Raw genomic sequence first — 17,033 nt, forward strand, 5'->3', positions numbered from 1 at the left:
TTTTATATACATCTTGCAAATTATTCTGCATACTCAAATTTCCTGTGGTTATAAAAATCCTACCATCACTTCTCAAGAAACAGAAAGAAGAATGTAGATTTTAGGTATTCAGGCATAATTCTCCCTAAATTGAGTGGCAAGTCAAACCCTATGGGGACATTAAATGATTCCAGATCACTGCTCCACTAGATCAGCCCCTCAGGGTTGGTTTAGTTCAGAAATCTTTGGTGTCAGGAGCTGCAACCACAATTGCTCATTACCCAAGCAGCTGCTTAGGACAAGATGCCTCATGAGTGCTGGAGACACCAAGGCACTCAAGCCAACATGGTTTAATTTACTCAAAACAATGATGTGGTCATGCTTGTACACCTAAAAAATGGCCCTGCTTCCATGGGGAATGGCAGTGTTTGGTGCTATGGACTAAAAAAGCACTTTGTCCAAACAAAGAGAGGTGAAGCAGTGCATCTCCAGTTCTGACCTGGCTGTTCCACACCTCCTGGCCTGGCTGGTGGCACTTGGCTTCTCCAGAAAATGCCAAGAACTCACCTCAGAATGCTTAATGCCACATCTTCTAACAAGGAAGTATTCATTTTTTACATATACCTACAGAAAAGTGATGTTCTCAAGCTGTCATACTCTGGAAGTATTTTTGAGGAAAACTTCACAAGTGTTGGAAGAAAGGCAGCAGCAGAGACACTTCCCAAAGAAGGTGTTCACCTGGAATATCTTCCATCTGAGTTTGTCAGTGCTCAGCCCTTGAACCAGCCACCTCAGCTTCACAAAAATCTTTTCTGGGAATTCCACAACAACCAAGTGCCTGCACCTTACTACAACACTTACTTCTTGCTCTAGAATTTAGGCTTTAATTAAAAGTTTCTACACGTTATGCCTGCAAGGAAAATTTATCAAAACACAAGCAGAACATAAACCTTCAATCTATATAGAGCTTGAGACAGCAGCTCAGAAATTCTGTTTTTCTTAGCACATCACTGAAATGAAATCACAGCACTTCCTAAAGGCAGCTTCACTGAAAATACCAGATTTTTAATAAACATTAAAGTGTAGTTCTCAAGGGGTTTTTGTCACCCTTCCCAAAGCAGCCTACAAGACTTTTGCCTTCAGCTTCACTCTTTTTCCCTCAACAATCCCAAAAGAAAACCCATACTTTTTTGCTATCTAAAACATATTTAAAAGCAAGATATTGACAGACTACAATAAATTGTACTGAGCAACGGTATAATGATTTATTTAGCAGAGCTTTCCATCAGGCAAGTATTGACACATTTGCTTAGGCAAAATCTCCTTCCTTCCAAAAAACATTTGAGCTGCAACCAAGAGTTTCAGGAAATGCTGCAAGATGTTGGGGCTGGGCAAGTGTTGGGAAGGATGAATCAGGAAAACCTTATAAATATGATTGCCTAGCAAAAGATTCTGAGAATATGGAAACCATATGAGTGATTGAAATGAAAACCATCTTTGAGATACCAAACCTTAGTTACTAAATGACTAGAAGACAATAGGATGGCTGGCCAAAAGTAATCCCCCTTTGACAGGACAATGCCTTCTGCTGGAGAGCCAATCCAAAGGCCAGAGAAGACCCTGCTAGCTTGCAGAAGGGGTCCAAAGAGCAGTTTTTGGGGTTTAAAGTGTAACACAGTATGGTAATGTAATGATTCTTATAGGCTGTATGTAAATGCTGTAGGATTTGTATCTTGTATTAGATCAGTTAGTGGAAATTAGAATATTCAACTCAGAAGAAGATTTATTGTATTGTAACGGGAACCTCGCTCTCTTAGCTCTTACCTTTTACTCTCTCTTACCACCCTCTTACCCCTTGCTCTATTGCTCTCTGCTTTCTCACTGCCCTGCTCCAAGCTGTGGCTGCAGCTCCAGGCAGGGCCTTTCACCCACGCCCTTTGCAATAAACCACAAGTTCCAAGACCTGGCTTTAGAAATCTCTCTGTCTGTCCCGACCATCCAGTCCACCTACAGCCTCCAACAGTCTCCTACAGGCAAGGACCCCCATGGGGGTACAGCTCTTGCCTCACGAGCCTCTGTGTGACAGTCACTGGCACAAAACTGCCTCTTGTCCATCTTTTTAACACCACAATTAACAGCTGACAGAATGACTGTTGATGTCCATGGGAATTCATTACCTTCCATGGGATTTGGGCATATGCACCACGAGCTTCACCACACCAAGCATCACCACAGGAGAAAGGCCTCCACAAAGAACATTCCCAAACAAGATCCAAAGCCAAAGGGCAAAGCTCATGCTGCTTGTGGCTCATCCCTACCATGCAGTGCCATCTCAGACTCTAGACCCATGGTTCCCAGTCTCCAGGGAACAGCAGACAGGAATTTCAGTCATGGCACACTGCAGAGGGTATACAAACCCGGGTTTGTTCCAGGACAAAACCACAGCAGCAGCGAGGCATGGCAGTGATTTCACAAATCCACAGTCACTCATGTCACAGCTTCTCTTTACACTGAGCTCAAGGCTGCACAGGGAGCTGTCAGCAGCCACAGCCCCTCTCCCCATCCCAGGAATGTTCTCCCGCCTCCTCCTCTGTTCCCATTCACAGCTCAGGGTGACTCAGCTCAGCTCCCAGGAGGAAAATCATCCCTGCTGCTCACGCACATGAACTCTGCCTGTCCACAGTGATACACATGCACTTCTGAGAAACCATAAAAAGGAGAGGAAGAGAAATCCATGGGGAATGGTAGGACAGAAATGGACTGGCACACACAGCTACAGCTATCTGCATTAAAATGAAGCTACATCCATGTGGGTTTCCAGGAAAAAGGCTGTTACAGGATCTTCCATTGCACATCATTCAGTGCAGTGAGGTATGATGTGCTTGCACAAAGTTTCCCCAAACTTCTGCATATTGGTTTTATTTCTTACTCTAATGATAGATACAAAGCTATTAAGCTTTCTTCATACGAAAACCAAATTTATTTTCTATGCTGAGCCAAGAGTATAGACATTGCAACCCCACTGCTACCCACTAAAGAGTCTTATAGTAGGCAACTCTTATACACAGATTGGCTTTAAAGTCTCAAACACCTGTGCACTGTCACAAATCTCTCCAATATTTATGGCTTCCAGTCACTCATCTAATAACTATAAAAGTTCCTTCATGGGACTATATGGTTTAAAGGGGGAAAACAAGGGGAAATCCAGTGTATCACCACTTCAACCTTAACTGTATGCCAGAGATTGCCCCTTACTAGCATTTCTCTTCCTTCATATCTGTTCAAGTATGAATGATAGCATCCAGTGGACATACCCCTGGGAAGAATGGAGCTTCCTTCACCACAGAAATTCTGTTTTTGTAAAATGCTTAAAGCTGCTTAGTATCCTTACAACACACAAGTTTCCAGTTCAAAGGACAGTGCTCTGCCTCCGTAGCACTCAGCTCCCATAGTGGTGCTAAAAAGAGGAATTTGGCTCAGCTCTACCTAAACACTATGCCAGAAACAAAAAGGAAAAAAAAAAGAAAACCAAACAACTCAGTGGTCCTCCCTCCTTTCACTGTAAATACATTCTCTAATCCAGTGTTCCAAATCACATATTCATGGGCTGGTTGTGTGCAGGGCCTGATAAATCCTGAGCCAGTTCAAAATTACCATGCACTGATAAAAGATCAGTGTATGAAAGTGAAAGGTTTGAACAAGTGGGAACAACTTCACTTTTTTGTTAGGGCAGTGCTTTGTTGCATATACAGACCTGAACAGCTCTGGAAGCAAGGCTGGTGCAAAGATGGGAATTGAGCTGAAACATGAGGAAGCTCTTCCCACTGCTACCGGCACTTATGCAGCTGCCATCAAAGAATGCCTCTCACCTCAATTTTTTCAAGACACAAAAATAAATTACCACATGAGTCACCATTTCTTGGTTTCTTTCTGAACAAAGCACACACAAAAATTTTATAAACCACTTTGTGCAATACAATAGCTAGTATATTGCCAAAGACCTGAATTACTGAAAAAGCCCACGGGCCCTGGAGATGCTGCAGGGTAGGGAAATGTTTGCATTTGAGCTCTACCAGTTCTACTGACCAAGATATATTGTTGTATCTGAACTCAGCAGGGGATTAAAGAGTTAATAAAAACATAGGAAACTGCACAATTACATAAAGTAGAATCTGTCACTCAGATATTGGAAATGGACCATGAAGATGCCAGTATAAGTGCATGTACTTATATACAGAGAACACTTTAAACAGTTGACCATGATTTATACATGCTGCAGCTGTCACACACACTATTTCCGACATCCAAAGAACCTATGCATACTTTCAGTGGAAGAAATTTCTAGTTATTTGCCATTTTGTAGCACTGTAAATCACATAAATGCTCATATTATTACCATGTGCTCTGACAGTTTGCATCAACAGAGCATCTTGGAAGAATTACAGTGATGAATTAGTGACAGTATCTCATATAACTGACAAACATTTATTTGAAATGCTGTGGTACAGAACTGCCTCTTTCCGGTCTTGAGATTGACCCTAATGTAAACTATAGCATACAACAGATCAAAAAATATATAGCCTGGCTCTCAATTTGTGATCTCATTTTCATCATTCAATGGTTCCCATAAAGATTGTTTATTATTGATGTGAAATGCTGGAACCAAAATATCCTGTAGCTGGAAGCTGGAAGTCCCAGTAACTGAGTCAGAGTGACTTTTCTGGCCTTCTCTCAATATGCTTTATTTCTTCTATTGAATAAACAAACAGTCCCATTCTGTAATGACAACATGAGCCAGGATTTTTCCATATTGTTTTGACAGATGTTGTCAGGGACTGATTACAAAAACCTGTACACCTAGATACTTACTGCTGAGATATTCCATAATATAACTGAACTGCATGCAGAATAAACTACTGTCATAGGAAGCTGTGCTAATGAAAAGCCTCTGACTATGGAAATTAAACTGCAAAATAATTTTTCCAACTGCAGCAAAACTATTTTTAAGGGTACTGGAGATAAAAATATGTTATTTGGTATATTGGGCAAAGAATAGGCCACACAATATAATGATGGGTTGATTACCAAAATGCTTTAGAGTTTGGTACAGGCAACCTTGCAGGGAAAGATCTGATCCTTTTCCAAAAGTCTCAATATTCCACAACCCTCAGCCAGACCAGCTAGACCAACCCTGACTGCTACTTGGCTGAGTACATTCAGTCAGAATTTAGTCTATTAATTATGTTTCTGTGCTCTGTTTCTACAGGTAGGTAGAAGATGCATCAAAGTTGGTGAGCCTGAATTATAAACAATTATTTTAAAGGGATTTCTGAGATTTGCATTGCAGGAATTTTGGGAGAAGATGGTGTTTCCCTGACCATACCCCATGCATTATTAAAAACAAAAAAAAAAATAGACTGAATCCCCACTACAATTACACACCAAACTGTGAAAGAGAATGATTTTCTATTATCAGGTGTTAATGTGCCCTTTGTAACTGTTAAAAGGAAGCCCAGACACTGCACCATGTCCTTCTGAATGCTACTTTCCAGGTCTGCAGCCCCCACTGGCCCTGACATTTACTTGCTAAATAGGAGATCACAAAGTGAGTACCAAGAACACAATATTTTTTTGAAACTCGGGGAGAAGGAGGGGACATCACAGTGAGGGTATTTGGACAAGCCAGACAGTGTTTTTGCAAACCTGGCCAACTAATAATTCTGGAAATTAAAAACCTTTTGCAAACTTGGTTGACTACTAATTCTGGAAATTAAGAACCCATAGCTCAGCATGACTGACCAAAGAGTTATTATACCATTTTGTCCATGCACAATGAGACACTACACAATTCAGGTGTATAAGTGTATTTCCTCAGTATTTCTCTATGTTCCACAGAAACAGACCTGCATGTATGTGTACATTCACACTGAGGGGAAGGTTGAAAAGAGATTAAAGGTTATCAACACTACACTGCACATTTGCAACAACTGAAGCCTTGTGTGGTTGGTTGGAGGAAGATCCTAACTAGATATGAGCCAAAAACTCCAAAAATGTTCAGTGATCAAAAGTTTTCACTACCCTCTCTAATAAAATACTTCCTTTGGTTAAAAAAGAAAAAGATACTTTTTAAATTAGCTGTGGAAATGTATCATTTCATGGCTTTTCTTCTGTAGTTTGTCTTCAGGTGTGTTAAACAAGCCCGAACCTGAGAATTTTGCAATTTTTCTATTTAGAAATAACTGTAAATGAAACCTACAACTGAAAAATAAAGGCTTCATTCTTCACCACTGTGAAGAAAATTTGAAATATATTCAAGCAATATAGTGTAGATGGCATCCAGAAGAGGAAGTGTTTAGGTGGGATTTAGAATACCTCAGTCTTTCCAAGAACACAGGCCTAAGTGACTTTCAAGTACAAGACCAAAGCCGATTTTTAACCTTGCAAAATTTTCCAATGATTTTCATTACTATTAGACTGATTTGATAGAAATCTCACAAAAGTGAAAGCAATCTTCTCAGCTATCATGTTTCTTTTCTTAAAACCTTAGCTTTCTTCTTACTAAATACATATAAAGAGCACTTTTTCAATAAACACAGAACCACCAAGTTGAAAGCAATCCCTGCCTGGGAAGGATTATGAACCGTCTATCATCCCTCTGTGCCCTAAGTAGGGTCAATAAGTCATTCTTGCCATGCACAGTATTATGTAAGAAATTACAAAGGGGCCCTATTTAGATGACCTCCTTTTTTTGTTTCATATTCTAATTGCCCAGCTAAAAAGAACACGCTGTCCCAGCGGAAACTTTAGGAACAGCACTGGGCGAGATGCGCATACAGGAGCACTTTACACGTGCACTCTGACCTCTCCTGACACTGCAGGTCCTTTTCCAATTTCCAAAAGTTTCCAGGAGGAAGCAAAGGGAGTGAGCCCTGTCTATGTGATGTGTCAGTGACATTTCACTGAGATGATAGTTCACTGGGATTTGCACATCTGAAACTCCCTCCAGGGAGGCTTGTGAAAGATTCAGCCTAACCTACTTTCAGCATTCCGTGGAGTAATTCTGTTCCAAGGACCAGCAGCCACTGATGGCAGTGGGAAAATGCAAAGGAGTGCAAAGGGACCTCAGCCCTGTAGGATCCAGTGAGGCCTCAAAGCCACTCATGAAAATGAAGCACCCCCCATGAAGTTATTGAAAATTGAGGTCTGATTTAAGGGAAAAGGCAGATTTAGGGAGGGACAGTATTATTGAACTAACACAAAACCAAAAAACAAGTATGTCTTCAGATGAGAGCCAAGCAAAAGCCTTATTTGAGTAAAAAAAAATTTTTTTAAAAAGAAAAAAAAAGCAAATTTTAAAAAAAACCCACATTCACTCTCTAATATCTTTGAAATCAGCTATGCTTCCAGCTAAAAAAAGGTGTCATTGTGAGAGATACGTGATGACACTCGCAATATTTCTAGCCATAGGATGTAATAGATGATTGGAAAACCAGAGTCAGGCTGTCTGGTTTGCTCTGTTACCTGAATTCCAGACCTGAAGCAGCTGCAGCAGAGGAGAGGGCTCTCCCAACACATTCATGGACACTCACACTGAACTTTTTCAATGATGCCCCCACAGACAGCATAAGTTATGGATATTTTCATCTCTCTTTTTTTCCCTGGTTTCATGCCACAGAGTCCTGAGGAGTATCTAATATATTAGTTTTTAAAGGCATCCTCTTTTCATGCCTCCTGAATCCAATTTAAACTTCATTTGATTGAAGAGGGATGATACCTAGTACCCCAGTCAAGAAAATGAAGACTGTTAAATCCATCAGCAAGTGATTAATTTTTCAGATGAAATGAGCACCAATAGGAAATAGTGGAATAAAACAGATCCCCAAAAACCAAAACAGGTAGGTATCATCTTTAATTTAAATATATTCATTTGCACTGGTCCCATTCAGTGATTATTACTTCATGTATGCCAGAAGTGCAATGTAAACCAGAACCAGTGGGTGAAAGCAAGATGCCAAGGAAGCAAAGTAAATAAAAAGGTGGGAGAATTTCATCTCTAGTGACAGATGATGTAGCACTACTGATTGTACCCGCCCTTCCCAATGGGTTACGTACAAATGAGGACTGGCAAAGGTGAGGTATCCAAGTACTCCCAAAGTCTGGCTGTGTGAGTGCTGATTCCAACCCAGCCTTGCTACCATCAGACCCTTCAAGCCCTGCACATAAGGCAGCACAATTTATTTTACACAGTGAGCCGAGTTGCACCTCTCCTTCTCCCTCCCACACCTGCCAAACTATGTGAGAGGAATACTCCCCTCAAATTCCCTTCCATTAAACTGTAACAAATAGAGCTGACCATGGGGCTACCAGAAAGCAAGAAAGTGCTGTTGCCACAATAACTGCAATCTAGTTGTTCCAAACAAGAAATATTTGTAACTCTTCAAGGCTGTCAATGATTCTAGAAAATAATTCTAGAAAAAGTTTTGCTTAGTTTAATCTACATGACTCTTCCTGTAAATTTTTCTGTTCTTTATACACAGAGCTCTACAGATTTATTTCACATCTGTATTATGTTATTAATATAAATTTGTCATTTGAAATTATTTTAGGCATAATGTTTACAGAATTATTTCAGTAAGAAAGCTTATTGCAGTGAGATTCCAGTTTTGTCTGCTGAAACCACTTGGTCTAATCATTTATGGGAGTAAATAAATGTTATGAGACTTCATGGAGAAACTATTATCCAAATTACTGAACAACAACAGAAAAGCCTTTATTATGTTCCAGGAATGCATTTCTGGCAGAGAAAATAACATTTGTATACAATGTCTTTTTATAGATTAGACAGGAGAAAAATGCCTGCATTGATGTACTGCAAACTGCAGGGATTTTTTTCTTTCCTGAAGAATTACAAGTGACATCAGTTTTCAGAATGTCTGAGGAGAAGAGAACACACTTTGTCAAAAAAATTCCAGCTTTTTTTATTCTGTTAAATTGTGTACTAAGACAAACTTTCCCATTGTTTATTGTTTGCCAGGTCATGGCTCTGGTGTAAAGAAAAAGTGCTTCAAGCTCTCAAATATTCCTCCTGAATAATTATTTTATTGTTTTCTCTTGAGCAAAACAGCAAAATGAACTAACTGAGATCTGTAACACCATTTGCCAGGGGCTTGAAGCCTTTGCCTCCCATGCATAAAATAAAACTATGAGGTCTCAGCAGACCTCAGGATAGTTATTCCTGGATCATGTTGGTTCAAGCAATCCTCTTCAATGGTCAAATATGTGGTATAAAAAAATGAAGCAATAATCACAGGAGTTCTGCCAAGGAAAACAGCTTATAAGATTTTCCCCAGGGAGGTAAGCAGAATGCATAGTGGAGAGGAGAAAAAGAAAAGATCCAAGGTGTTGGGATTTTAGAGTAAATGTCTAGAGAATTCTACTTGTTCTTTCCTTCATCACTCTATAGCTGGCAGAGTTTTGGGCCACACTACTGAAGTTCTCTGATCCATCAAACAAATCTTTGCTCTGAAATAAACCTGAACTTCTTTCCAGGTTTGTTGATTCTGACTGTCAAAATATTGGTGCTGGAAGCAGCAGGAGCAGCAGTCAGGCTGGGATGGATGAAACCCCCTGGGGACAGGACATTAACCAAGCACCTGCAGTACCACCACGGGAGTTCTTGTGTGTCCAGCACCTGCAGCATGAAGCTGCATCCTCTCTGTTAATAACAAAGCCCAAATGAGGCTGCACCTAAATTCCAATGTCTTAAATCACATTAAAGAACAAGTCAGTCTCTAAAGTCATCTCAATATGTCACTCAAGCATATTCTTGGATGACACCAACTGTCACAGCTGCACTGAGGCTCAGCTAGTAAGTTCAACAAATCCCATATCAGGATCCATTCCAATGATTAAAAAATATGAGTATTTACTCATGTTTGCTCTGCTCTGCTCTCTGTTCTCCACCTCCTCATATTTTTTTTTCTTGTGTATGAAGGAAATAGCCTTGTAGAGCAAAAAATCCCTCCAATTAAGTGTGCTGGCATAGAGATCAGCCTGCTGCTTTGCAGTAAATCAACAGCTTTACCATTAGAGAAAAGAGAAAATGTCTTTGATCATAGCACAACCTGTGTGCAACTCTTAGTGATCAATGAAAGAAGCACCTCATTACTGATCCTCCATCAAGAAGAAGAAGAAGTTATCTCAGAAGATAAGATAGAAGGCAATCTCAAAAAGCCAACACAAACTTCAGAGTAGAGAAATTGGGTTCTGAAGAAACTGTAGTGCATGGCTCATGTTGCTAGCAAAGACCTTGCTAGAAGTACCCATATCTTGATTCAAACACCGTCTTTGTGTTGCACAACAAAGCCGTGACATTCGCCAGAAAAGCCTCTGTCCTCCACAGTCTATCTCCTTTAAATGAACAAAGAATCCATTTAAAGATATTTAGTTTCCAAATTATTCAGTTTTGGCACTCCAGCACAGCCTCCTGAGGGGACCAGCAGCAGTACAGGGGCCTTGCTTTCTGCCCTCATAAAGCTCCGTTGTTGAGAGGCATCCATAAAGTGTCCTTTCAATGTTCTGTCAATAGTGACACATCACATTTGAGTGGTGCACCTCGGGCCAGGCAGTCACAAAGCCCTTCAGCAGGGCTCATTGCAGAGAAGAGCTGTAAATGCACATCCCACCCATGCACAGACATCCCTTCAGCACATCCCATTTACCTGCACAGCCCAGGTGATCCCTCAGACCTCCCAGCTGAGCATTTACCCAGCCCAGCTGGATGTAGATTGCAAAAGAAAGCAGAATTACATTATTCTCTGCAGGATTTTGAAAACTATGAAATTTTGTACTCAAATATTTCTTTTAACACGTATCCTTGTGCTACAAGACTGCATAACAATTCATGCATTTATGTTAAATAATTCAGGCCAAGTATATGTTGCAATATTAAAAGTAAATTGTTAGCAACAAAAATGGCAAGAAAGAAAAAAGATCATCCCTTTCTTTCTCCACAGGAGAATCAGGGAGATATAAAGTTTATTTTTTAAATTTACCTGCACTAACAAGCATTGCAATAGCTGTTCCTTGTACCTCGTGATGTGAGAGAGTTTTGCCAAAGGTAAAATTGTTGCTCTGGATGTGAACATGGTTCCAAGAATGCATTTTCTTCCCATATAATTTCCTGCAGTGGGTCAGTTTCCTTTCTGAGCTGTGCACAGCCTTTCTACACTAAAAAAAAAGAGGAATACTACAAGTAGAAGCACTATTTAGATTGTGTCTCTGCATACATCCCCTATGGTCTCAGAGGGGTGGAAAGACAGGAACTACACAGCTACTGTTATTTTCTCTGGAAGGGTGATTTGGAAAGAATAAAGAATGAGCTTTTCCTTTAGGACCAGTCACAAAACTGAGCCAGTGTGGGTGAGAGGCTGGAAAACAGAAGTAAATTACTTTTCTTCCAACAAATGAAAGAAATAAAAGCAATTCCTTCCTTGGAGCAATCGCATTTATAAAAATTGGTGTCTAGAGACACAGTCTGGCCCTACAGGAACAGAACTCACAGTAATGAGGCCAGGTGCCTTTCCAGGCAAAGTTCTCCTGAGTTGATGTGACAAAGACAACATTCACATGGGCTACCTCAGAAGAAATGGTATAAAAATTAATCTGAATTCCTGCTTCATGGTTCTTGCCACAGAAGACAGCAAAGGGGACAACTCCTTGACTTTGGACAGGAAAATAACTTTGGATGTGCAGGCAGGGTATATGTCTGGAACAATCATTTCATTAAGGCCCAGGACTCATTTTTGGAACCACAGCTACCTGCACTGATCATCAAGGCCTTAAAACCTCATTTAACTGCGATCCTCATTTATCAACTCTAGTTACCACAACAAGATTAAGGTTTTGGATTACTGCCCTGAACTGCCCAATTTTGGAAAACTAAAACTTCACCATGAGCATGATGATTTTATTGCTTAGGTGAGAGGCTGGAGAGCTGCCTGTTGTGCCACCAACCAACAGTGTCAGCACCTCTAAGAAGGTTGATGTCAGTTTATCCACAGGCTCAGACAAGACAGTGTGAGGCTGGAAATTATCTCTTTAAAGATTGTAAAGAGAGAGATTCACCACAGTGGTGAAGTTCTGCAGAGAGGGCTATCTCAGCTCTTCCAAACTCCCAGATTTGAAGGACAACCTGGATCAGTACAGCCAGTCCCACATCTTGGGGGATTCAAGGATAGCTGGAAGTTTATGCTTCATCACTTCATTTTGCTTTGACTAGTCAATGACTGTTGATTATTTCAGTTATCCTCATGCCATAAAACTGGAGCACAAGGAATAAGGAAATTTACCAAAGAACTGGCTCCACAAATAGTTACAGGTGCTCAGAGTCCTGCCAGCAAGATTCAGATTTGTCCTGCTTACCTTCTACTATTTCCTACTGGAAATCATTCCTAGGAAAATTATACTCAGCATACACACATCTGGTATACATTACTCTTTTATTTAGGTTTTCCACTGGCTGTGTGAAAGGGTGTAACTATTTATATTACTTCAGTATTTCTTCTCTTCCTCCATTCATTTATTACACAACTTCTATGTTTGGTAATAATTATCTGTACTCATGACAACTTGTCCCCCAATTTTTCTACATGGGATCCTTGGAAAATACTAACCAAATCAATTACTAACAAAAAAAAAAATTAGAAACATTATTTTTTTAAAAACCTGCAAACCCCAAAATCCCAGAACTGCTTCCCAGCAGGTTTTATTTTGTAATAGCAAACATGCCCAAAGGACAGGAGCAATCTGTGGTGTGGCTTTATGATACCACCAGCAAGGGACATAAAATGTTCTTCAGTTGTACTTTTCACATAAGTTACCAGTAAGAGAAGAATGAGGCAAGAATTGGTCACATCACTGAGGATCAAAGTTAACTGTTTGATGAAGGTAAAGAAACATGACAGCTGTTCTAGCTGCTTTCAGCAACCTCTCTATAAAGACAGTGCAGTAGATGCACTTGCTTTCAGTTCACAGGTCACAAAATTATAAGCAAACTGTCACGCATCACTTTGGTGTAAATGATAAATTGTATTTGTAATCAGCATCAGTGATCTTCACGTTTAATCTAGAAAACAACCACTATGTTTTTGGCTTTTTTAAAGGTTTTTTTTCCAAGATGCTCTAGTGTTTGATAAACCCCTATAAAGACCATTAGACCATTGTCCTCTGAAAGGCAAAATGCTGGCATTCAAATCCCATTACACTACTACCTCACAAGTGAGGACAGACCAAGAGTGCTGGACTGATAAGGAGTTTAGGAAAGAACTGTGAAAGATGCACTAAAAGTACTCCAAGCAAACACACTCCTCCCACAGTCTCCTGTGGGAGCAGCTTATTTCTGTCCCTGTGCCAGGAGGATTGTGGAGCTCAGGACCAGCTCCAGTGGCAATGGTGGAGGACAGAGCAGTGGTAGAGAAACATGAAGCTCCTGTCACAGAAAGCAGGGCCAAACCTCACACTGACACAGGGGAACACCTCCCTTAGGGCAATACCTTCCTTTGTACTTTACCATACATGAGGCATTATCAAGGATAAAGATGCAGCACAATGTAAAAGCAGAGGCCTCCATCCTCACAGCTATTGGAGAATAACATGCACTTAGTAAATATCCCCTTTCTTCTCAGGTAAGAGGAATTTTGTCACTAGCTAAGCTTCAGGTTGGGTGAAACTTTCATCTTTATCCACTAATTAGCTTGATATCTCTCCACTGCTCTACCACTTTCCTTGAATATTGGGCCAGGCTCTGTCCTCCAGAATTCTCTAGAGCACCAGAAAAATCTTAAGTGAAGGAATAGTAAATCCTACCTAAAATTAATAGATGTTTTAATGTAGAACCAAAGGGCAATTCACTGTTCAGAACACCCATTCCCCAGTCCTGTGGGCAGAATAACCGGTGCAGGCTCCATGTGAGGCTTTTAATGAAAGAGGGTATATATTCAGATACCCAAAAATTTCTGAGTTTGACCTGCCAAAGGCATGAAGTAGTAGTGACTTTTACTGTAGCAGAATCACTGAGTAATACCACCCAGGGGAAAACTCCAGGCAAGTTCTCATCTGCTTGCCATTATAAATTATGTCGACCCTTCAGTCGGACTTATGTAATTTTCCCTGTGGAGACACACTGAAGTTGTACAACTTTTCAGCAAGTCATTCTGGAGAAAAGCCCAACAGAAACCTGCCTGTGTTTTGGCAGAATTTAAGGGCCAATACACAAGGAAATAATCCAGAAAGCCAGCTTTCCAAAGGATATTTAGCCTTGGGGACACCTAAAAAAGTTTTAAGTGTTCCCAAAGTGTTTCATCCACACCTGTGCCCAAGTGCAAGGCAGTTTGGAAGGTTTCTCACACAGCTCCACCTAAGCTCTCCCAGGCTCCAGAGCCCAGGCAGCAGTGCCTGCAGGCCAGTGAACTCTCCAAAGAGACACTGGATCCCTGATTAATTGTGCTGCAAAGGAGGCTCTAATTTGCAAACATCCAAACCCCAGTCCACTGCTGGTACAATGAGATCAAGAAGGAAATACAGAGAGTTAATGTATCCTGTGCACCTGTTTGTTTGAGCACTTTCTGAGCACTTCTCTGGCTTTCTCTAAGGTAACTGATAAATCACATGAACCACTGGGCACAGGGGATACATTCATCATTGCACATATGCATAAAGGAAAGGTAAATGACGTGATAAATGTTATTATGCAGGAGAACCTAGATTCATCTTTTGATTTATACTGAGTCAAGCCTGTTTAAGACAGAGGCCTAGTTTGAAACAAGTTTTGTTAGCCTGAGATTCCATTAGAAAAACAAAATCATGAGCTGGCTTTTCAGTGAGTCCCCATTTACTCATCAGCTTCCTCACTCTGCAACTTTAGAAAGGGGTTATGACTTCTGTTGCACTGTTTTTCTATAGATGTCAAAACTAATAAAAAATATGCCTTACTATCAGTTAACTGTTATTTGCACCCTCCTGTACCCTTACTCCTGTGGGACTTGAGCCAAACCTTTAATGCTGCTAAAATCCATTTTGTGTATACTGTGTATTTCACAAACACATGGACTTATTTCCATCATACCTATTACAATAAACATTGACTCTAATTTTGCAACAGTGACTGGGGATCAGTTGGACTTACCTAAACTACTTTACCCAAAGTAGTTTCACTCTGTTCAATAGGTTGCCCTTTGTAATGATTGTCAATCAATAAAGGTATTTCAAAAAGAAAACCAATCCCTTAACTCAGACATTTTTTTCCTTTTTTATTTTTCAAATATTTTGGGATTAACATCATTACAGTTATTTCAAAGTGTATGCACATTTGTCCTTATGTTTTATGACAAATGTCTTTAAAACTTGATTTTATAACTGAATTGACATTTATTTTGGTGATGAGCTAATTTCTTATGAGCCTGTCTTCAGCACGTGCTCTGTGCTGCTTTCACATTAACAATTAACAAGGAACATTTAACTGAACCCCTAGTACTGCAATGAGATCTGTGGCTAGAAACTTTGCAGGAGTCTTTACTCACAGTTAACAAAACTGAAGTCAAAATGGACTTATTGAGTATGATTTGTTAGAAGATAAAGCAATCAGGAATTTCAATTATTTCTTGTGAATTCTGTGTGGTGAGATGCAGCACAGGTAGAAACCAATATTTTTTAGTTTTGGAAAACTTTTTTTCCTATTTCATTTGTAACTTCCTGATTAATTTAAGAAAAACCTGAGATAGCATAGTGAACAGTTTTGATTCACCTGATTTCAGTTATTTGTTTTATACAAAAATGTGAAAGACATTACCCTCCAATAAAATATTGCATAGAAAAAAACTTGTCTGAACTGCCTATAAAAATTTGTTTCCATTTCTAAAATTAGTACAATGATCTACTGAACAGGTTAAGATTAAATTTTACTAAGGCATAGTAGATGCAGAAAAATTGGAAATCTCACTTCTAGGCAGATGCAGACACGAGCACAAAATGTCTGGGAAGCACCAACATTCAAATACAGATGTGAATTAAAAGGTCTGTAAGATTTCTGCATCTATAGGACACATTATCCACAGTGGCTGCACACAGCAACTTCCTGGGCAAAGTCTTTCACCTATTTACATGGTCTGTTCTATCAGCCAAGCTTTTCCCCAAAACACGAGGTTAAATCAAAAGTGTTAATGGCATCTTTCAGTGCTACTAGCTGTAAACCTCTTTTATAATAACATTTAAAGCATTAAACAAAAAAATCTGTCCTTACTTACAAGGCAAAGCAGAAAAGGAAGGTCATTCATTACACCCCATTCACTATTTTCTGTTTCATTCTGTAAATATTATAGTGCTACTGAGAAAAAATATAATGTCTGCGGTTCTCAGATCTTCCTTCAGAGTTTCAATCACTTGCTTCCCAAGAAGGGGTTTAACAAACACCACACTGTTCTGTCAATATTTGTATGCAGCACCACATAGGGCAAGCTGCCAAACTTGCATGGTTTAAAGAGCCAAGGGTGGAAAACTGACACCCTAACAAACACACTCCCGGCTTTGTCTCTTTTAAGGTGGTGGTAAAAGTGTCATCTTTGCCTCTGCAGTTTCGGAGGGCTGCTTTGTTTGCTTGCTCTACTTCTGCAGAAATGCACTATTTAATAACCGCTGTTCACTAAACTTCAGGGATTTGTTTCGTGCTCAAACATTTCTTATGCAATTATAAGCCTTTTGCTCTCCACCAGCTGCACTTTAAATGTATTTTAATTGGCTGGAATTTAGAAGGAATCCATTTGGCAGTCATTTACATTTGAAGCACGCCCCTAGCAGCTGAAACAGACCCCAGAAGCAGCTCGATTACTTCATCAAAAGAAACTGCTTGAATACCCTCAACTCCTACATAACTACAGTGAACTCTATTCTATAGGTGTGGTGATGCAATTAATAAATCTCTGCTATGTTTTTGCCTATACTGGGACTAGAATGGATTATCAACCGAGTGGTCTCAGGTTTACAGCACTCAGCATTAGTTT

At 39.9% G+C, this 17,033-nt stretch overlaps 1 protein-coding gene across 3 annotated transcripts in view; it reads right to left on the bottom strand.

Annotated features, from left to right (window-relative positions):
- NCKAP5 (NCK associated protein 5) overlaps positions 1 to 16,400 on the bottom strand; it is a 380,845-nt gene extending 364,445 nt beyond the window's left edge. The window contains exons 1-2 of one of the 3 annotated variants that reach the window (XM_033064245.1): positions 16,281 to 16,400; positions 11,034 to 11,208 (exon numbers count right to left, since the gene is read on the bottom strand). The gene's annotated coding sequence lies outside the window, so the exon portion shown is untranslated. Of the gene's footprint in view, positions 1 to 11,033; positions 11,209 to 16,276 lie in introns of all 3 variants that reach the window. The other 2 variants (XM_033064246.1, XM_033064249.1) reach the window with 2 other exon arrangements.
- Positions 16,401 to 17,033: the final 633 nt, after the last annotated feature.

The sequence above is a fragment of the Catharus ustulatus genome, chromosome 7 (genome assembly GCF_009819885.2).
Source record: "Catharus ustulatus isolate bCatUst1 chromosome 7, bCatUst1.pri.v2, whole genome shotgun sequence".
NCBI classification, from domain to species: Eukaryota; Metazoa; Chordata; class Aves; order Passeriformes; family Turdidae; genus Catharus; species Catharus ustulatus.